Below are 7,318 nucleotides of genomic sequence, written 5' to 3' on the forward strand. Positions count from 1 at the left end.
TGAACTTCTCCACCTCTTTAGATTCAAGTACTGTTTTTAAAGTATTAGAAGTTATTCTGACCTGTGCTAGACATGTAATGAGAGCAAGAAATAAACTTTGGTTGGGTAAGCCAGAAAATAAAATAAAGGTTGTTCTTTGGCGGTACTTATAGGGAGGGATAATCCTCCTTATCCATGGGTTCAGTATCTTTGTATTCAACAAACCATGGATCGAAAGTACTGTTAAAAAAAAAAAAAAAAATCACAGAGTTCCAAAAAGCAAAACTTGATTTGCTACACACCAAGTACTGTGTTGAATTCATGCAAATGAAGTGACGTGTAGGAATTATACTAGGTATTATACGTAATCTAGAGATGATTTAAAGTATATGGGAGGATGCACATAGGTTATATACAAATACTCCACCATTGTATATAAGGGACTTGAGCATGTGCGGATTTTGGTAACCAAGGAGTGTCCTAGAAGTAATCCCCTACAGATACTAAGACAGGATTTTATAATGTAATGATGCTCTAGAGTCGAGCAAACTTCTTTTGAAACCCTTAATAATATTTAATCATGGGCATGTTATGCCTCAGTTTCCCCATTTTTAAACAGGCTAATGGTAATAAGTTTCCTTACCTCTCAGAGTTACTGTGAAAACTAAAAGAGAAAACACATGTAAAACTTTTAGCACAATGCCTGGCACTTAGTATGTTCTCTAAAAGCTGTAACTACTAGTATAGGTTGGAATTTAAAAACAGCACCTTGAAACAGGACATTCTAGATGGCCCTTCCTCTTTTTAAATTAAATCTACCTTTCACCTCTGCCTTAAACACTCCACCTTTGGTGTAACTGACCTAAAAACAGTTGGTTTGATCATCTTTAAGCATCACAGGCCAGTGGCTTTTTTTCAACTTAAAATAGCTCCTAAAATTTGACCATTTTAGAGGCATAGCAATCTGACTTCATAAAGTATATTACAGAAGAGTGACTTATAGGTGAAAATAAGATATGGCTATGCTAGACATTTTGATTATATTTATACTCTCATTCTCAAGGAACAAAATATCTTTAAAATAAGCTCTGTATTGAAGAAACAATACAAATTATCAAACACAAAATACATTTCTGTGCTCCGGAAGCCAAGTATAGCCAAAATACGATTGTATAGATTATGTCTGTCCATTTTCAATTCAGGGTAACCAACACCAACTATAAGCAAAATACAGCCAACACTTCCCAGTCCTCCTCCCTAAACTCCCAAATGCACACTGGATATTTTACAAACCATTTGCCTGTTATTTAATGTATCCAAATATAAACCCCTTTATCTGTTAGGTCAGCATACATTGCCATGTTATTTATAAAGTTGATCCCTGGAAAAGACATTCTGGATGAAGAAGTATATCATAAGAATGTGATGTTTTGACTAACAAAAGTGGCAGATATAATTTCTCATAAAGGATTACTGTAGTTTACTTTAGACAAGTGGTGAACATTTACTCTCTTCTCTGATTCTTGAATTAGGCTTTCTTTTTTTCCCAAAGTATCAATGGTTTTCTTATTTAAGAAGAATGCAGAGTTTTATCTGTATACTCTGAATTTTAAAATATTGCATAAATTTTAAGAAATAAGAGTAAATAACTTAGAATATGCCACTCAGAGCACTCAAAGTTAAATGCTGTTAACATCTTAGTCATTTACCTTCCATATTTTTTAAAGATACATTTACATGTAAAAATACATTTGCAGAGTTTAAACGAATGTGCTTATTCCATAAATATACATATTTTAACTTTTTTTTTCAAATTAACAATAGACTTGAGACATCTTTTCATGACTGCACTCACAAAACTACATGAGCACTTTAGCCCTTTACTTTTTTTTTTTTTTTTTGAGATGGAGTCTCGCTCTGTTGCCCAGGCTGGAGTGCAGTGACCAGATCTCAGCTCACTGCAAGCTCCGCCTCCTGGGTTTACGCCATTCTGCCTCAGCCTCCCGAGTAGCTTGGGACTACAGCGCCCGCCACCTCGCCCAGCTAGTTTTTTTGTTTTTTTTTTTTTTTTTTTTTTTTTTTTTAGTAGAGACGGAGTTTCACCGTATTAGCCAGGATGTTCTCGATCTCCTGACCTCTTGATCCGCCTGTCTCGGCCTCCCAAAGTGCTGGTATTTTTTTTTTTTTTTTGGACACAGTTTCACTCTTGTTGCCCAGGCTGGAGTGCAATGGCGCGATCACGGCTCACCGCAACCTCCGCCTCCCGGGTTCAAGTGATTCTCCTGCCTCAGCCTCCCGAGTAGCTGGGATTACAGGCATAGGCCTCCACGCCCAGCTATAAGCCTTTGCTTAAAAAGATATGTGGAATACTAAAAAGCTGAACTCATACAAGTAGGGAATAGAATGTGGTTGTTACCAGAGACTGAGGGATGTAGAGGTGGTTGGGGCAAGGAAAGACACTGATTATACGGAACAAAGTTTCCATTTTAAACAAGGGGAATAAGTTCTGGTGATCTATTGCACAACATGGTGACTACAGTTAAAAATAATGTATCGGCAAGGAGCAGTGGCTTGCCCTTGTAATCCTAATACTTTGGGAGGCCAAGACGGGCGGATCACCTGAGGTCAGGAGATCGAGACAAGCCTGGCCGACATGGTGAAACCCCATCTCTACTAAAAGTACAAAAATTAGCCAGGATTATGCCTGTAATCACAGGTACTCGGGAGGCTGAGGCAGGAGAATTGCTGGAATCCAGGAGGCAGAGGTTGCAGTGAACCGAGATTGTGCCACTGCACTCCATCCTGGGCAACAAATCAACACTCTGTCTCAAAACAAACAAACAAACAAAAAAAATTATGTATCCTGTATTTCAAAATTTAATGAATTTTAAATATTCTCACCACAAAGAAATAATGAGTATGTGATGTGATGAATATGTTAATTAGCCTGATTTGATCTTTCCACAATGTATTCATGTACCATAAATATATAAAAGTATTATTTGTCAATTAAAAATTAATTTTAAATAAATAAATTAGAGAACATACGGCTTCTTATTTTCAAGACTATGTTTCAAAATATTCTCCACTCCAGCCTGGGCAACAGCGTGAGACTCCGTCTCAAAAAAAAAAAAAAAAAAAAAAAAAAAAAAAAAAAAAAAAAAATATTCTCCTCCTAAATTTCTGATGTAATTTCTACTTTCTGTATTTTATATAGTTCACATCTCCTTTACTTTTATACTCTAACACTTTGGCTATGGCTAAGGTTTTATAAATCAATACCCAAATATAGACAGAACCCTAAACTAATTTTAATATCAGTAAAAAAATTAAAAACGTATCTGTCATGTATTAAAACAGCTAATTAGATTTTACTATGTAGCAAGTACCATGCCAAAGTTTTTCATGGATTAATTCATTTAATCTTTTCAACAGTCATGTAAGGTAAGTAGTATCCTCATTTAACAGATGAGGAATCAGAGTTTAAACAACTTGCCAACAGCCAGATGGCTAGGAAGTTGTGGAGCCAGAATTTAAACCAAAATAGCTTGAATTCAGAGCCCACATGCATAACAACTCTGCCTTAGTGCAAAAGATAGCTGCACAACAGTATGCAAATGAATGATGTATGATCTGCAATATAAAACAATAAGTGGTAACTGAACATGGTGGTGCGTACCTGTAGTCCCAGCTACTCAGGAGCCTGTGGTAGGAGGATCCCTTGAGCCCAAGGGTCCCAGGCTAGCGTGGGCAAAATAGCAAGACCCTGTTTCTAAGGAAACAATTTTTAAGAGTCAGTAAGTGGTATTGTGAAGTCCACTACAGTGGAATTTCAAAGAAGATTCCGTAATGTGTCATAAAGAATAATAACATATTAGATGCAAGTTTTCTGAAGAACAAACAGTACCTATCTCATTCCTGCTTTGCCCTCATAGTAATGCACTGTTTCTGCTCATGTGTGAGTTTCCAAGTTACAGGTTGGTTTTTGGTTTGTTTTGCAAGAACAGCTAATAGCTGCCAACTTCTCGACTTATCAAAATTGTATATTTTAGGTATCTTGGTTGGCATATAGCAAGCTTAAGAAATAGGAAGAAAAGGGATTTATATATTTTGTGTTAATATCATAAGTGAAAATGCTGCTGTATACACTGCACATTGAAATCTAAGTGCCTCAACAAGATTAGAGTACACAGTTTTAATCATCTACTTTTAATTTTACTAATAGTTCTCTTTATTTTACTGTAGCTGAAGTGAAATGCGCTATTATTTTTCACACTTGATAGCTAAAAGACAAAGAGACAAGGGAGGAGAAATTTCAATAAGATTTCAAGAAAATGCCTAAAATTATGACCTCCAATACTTATATTAAATATTCTAACCCCAGTACAAATGAACACATTTTTTTTCTGGATGAAATCTGATAGCCTCTAGCTATTACTAAAGCTTAGCGGATATTGGATGTATCAAGCATGTCACTGAGATCTGTGAATAATAAAAACAGGATGCAGATACAGAAACATTAATGAAAAAGCCTATAGCAAGATTTTTCTTAAAAAGATAGGCGGTATAATTATAAATAAAAAATGAAATATGGGCACAGTTAAAGAAGATATTAGAAAGGTTTTTTAAAAACCTTATGTCAGTAAACTTGAAAAGTTAGATGAAATGAAAAACTTCCTGGAAATATATAAATTACCAAAACTGACTCAAGAAGAAATAAAAGTGTGTGAAGATTTAAGTTAGTATGACAGAAATTAAAGCAGTTACTTAAAAACTTCACGCAAATTAAGCACCAGGCCCATATAAAATTTACAAGCAAAACTTTCAAGGAACTTTCCAATATTATGCAAACTCTTCCAAAAAATAGAATAAGAAAAAATATTACACAACTTATCATGTAGGCTGGTATAATCATGATAATAAATTCAAAGAAGGATAGGAAGATAAAACACAATTATACGTGATTTCAATTATGACTACAGATGCTATAATCCTAAACAAAAAGATAGCTAAATCTTAAAATGTATGAAAAAGAAAACACACCATGATCAAACAAGATAATACATAATATTATATGTAATAATTAGAGGATAAACAGTAGTTTCCAATAGCACAAAAATATGCGTTAGGTAAAAGTCTAACAAAATACATGCAATAGCTACATGTTAAAAAACACAAAACATTGATGAAACAACCAAAAATACCTTAAAGTTGTTCATATGTTGGAACACTCAATATTTTCAAGATGTAAGTTCCCTAAAAGTGATCTGTAATTGCAATGTGATTCTGATAAAATTATTTGAAAAAATATTTATAGAAATCAACAAGCTTATTCTAAAATTGATATCAAATAGCAAAGGAATTAGAATAGCCAAAAAATTTTTGAAGTTCATAAAGTTGGAAAATTTTAACTGTCTTATTTCAAGACTACTATAAACCAAAGTAATCAAGACAGCATGGTGTTGATGAAAGGAAAAATACGTAGATTGATGGAGCATAATAAAGATTCCAGAAATAGATTCACCGGTAAATATCCAATTAATTTTTGACCAAGGTGCAGCAAACAGTGTTTGAATTATTGGAAAACCATATCCCAAACAATGACCCTTGATTCATACATCCCACTACATATAAAATGTAAGTCTAAATATATAACAAACCTAAATGTAAAACCTAAATTATAAAACATCTAGCTGAAAATATAAGGGAAACTCTTCATGATCTCGAGTTAGGCAAAGATTTCTTAGATATGACACCAAAAGCAAAATCTATAAAATAATGGATACACTGGATTTCATCAATATTTGAACTTTTTTCCTGTATTGGGGTAAAAATAAATAAATAAATAAACAAACAATCAGAAAAACAAATAAGTAAAAGATTTGAAAACTTCCACTCTTTGAAACAGAATGAAAAGATAATACAGACTAGGAGAGCAAATTTGAAGAACACATAACTGATAAATGACTGGTACCTAAAATATATAAAGGATTTTTAAAATTAAAAAAATTATAAAACATAAAGAGGAATGAAAAGTGGGCCAAATATTTGGACAGATACTTCAGCAAAGAAGATAAATAAACATCAGATAAGCACATAGCTCTGCTTTGGTTGGTTTTACCTCTCCAAATCTCATGCTATAATTTGATCTCTGATGTTGGAGGTGGAGACTAATGGAAGCTGTTTTGGTCATGGGGCAAATCTCCCATTAATGGCTTTGTTCAGTCCTTTAGGTAATAAGTGAGTTTTCACTCTACTAGTTCCCTCAAGAGCTAGTTGATAAGAAAGAGCCTGATATCTCCTTCCTCTCTCTTGCTTTCTCTTGGATGTGATCTCTGCACACGTGGGCTCCTCTTCCTCTTCTGCCATGAGTGGAAGCAGCCTGAGGCTCTCGGCAGATGTATATGCTGGTACCACGATTTTATACAGTCTAAAGAACTATGAGCCAAGTAAAATGTTTTTCTTTTTAAATTACCCAACCTTAGATATTCCTTTATAATAACACAAATAGGACTAAGAAAGACATGAAAAAAAAAAAAGTTCAATATTGTTAGTCATTAGGAAAAAGCAAATTAAAACTTCAATGAGAAACCAGTACATGCATATTAAAATAAAATTTAGAAATAAAATAGCAAGTGCTAGTAAGTATTCAGAGCATATGAAATTCTGTCAAAGATGAAGTTAAAACATTGAAACTAGGTTTTATTCAGCAACTACTAGAGACTGGGAGAAAGAGTCGACCTGTCTTTAAATTTTTCCAGAGGTGACTGGCCTTTTAAAGGAACAACAAGGCAGTAGGGATGGGAGAGAGATCAGGGTTGAAGTGAAAAACAACCAGGGGTTGTTCTGTGTAAATGTGATTTGGCCAGCTGTGTCTGCTAACTGGCAATTATGGAAGTCAGGATTCTATCCTCCCATAGAAACTGAGAGACAGAAGTTCCATCTTTCCTGATGATTACATTTCAAATGATTAGCTTTCAGATCCTTGATAAAGACATTCTAGCGATACATATACATCTCAAAGGGAGAGAGAAAGGATTCACAATTTTAAGTCCTTTTTAGTAAATGCTCTAAGAAGGGAGGTCAAGGGCATATCATCAACTGTTGGCTAAAAAATCAGAAAATTCTGAGCTTTCTCAGGCAGGAATTTTATTGTGGGGCTGGGGTTATCTTAAGGACATAACTTTGCACTGCTAGAAGACATGCTAGAAAGCTGGTCATCACTTAGTGCAGAGGTTTGGATGAAGTCATGTGCCCTGAGTTAATGCAAAACTACAGTCTCCTTGGAAAGCAGTTTGACAATTTCTTTATAAAGTTGAAACATGCACTATTCGTTGGG

The sequence above is a fragment of the Macaca fascicularis genome, chromosome X, assembly GCF_037993035.2.
Source record: "Macaca fascicularis isolate 582-1 chromosome X, T2T-MFA8v1.1".
In the NCBI taxonomy this organism is placed as follows: domain Eukaryota; kingdom Metazoa; phylum Chordata; class Mammalia; order Primates; family Cercopithecidae; genus Macaca; species Macaca fascicularis.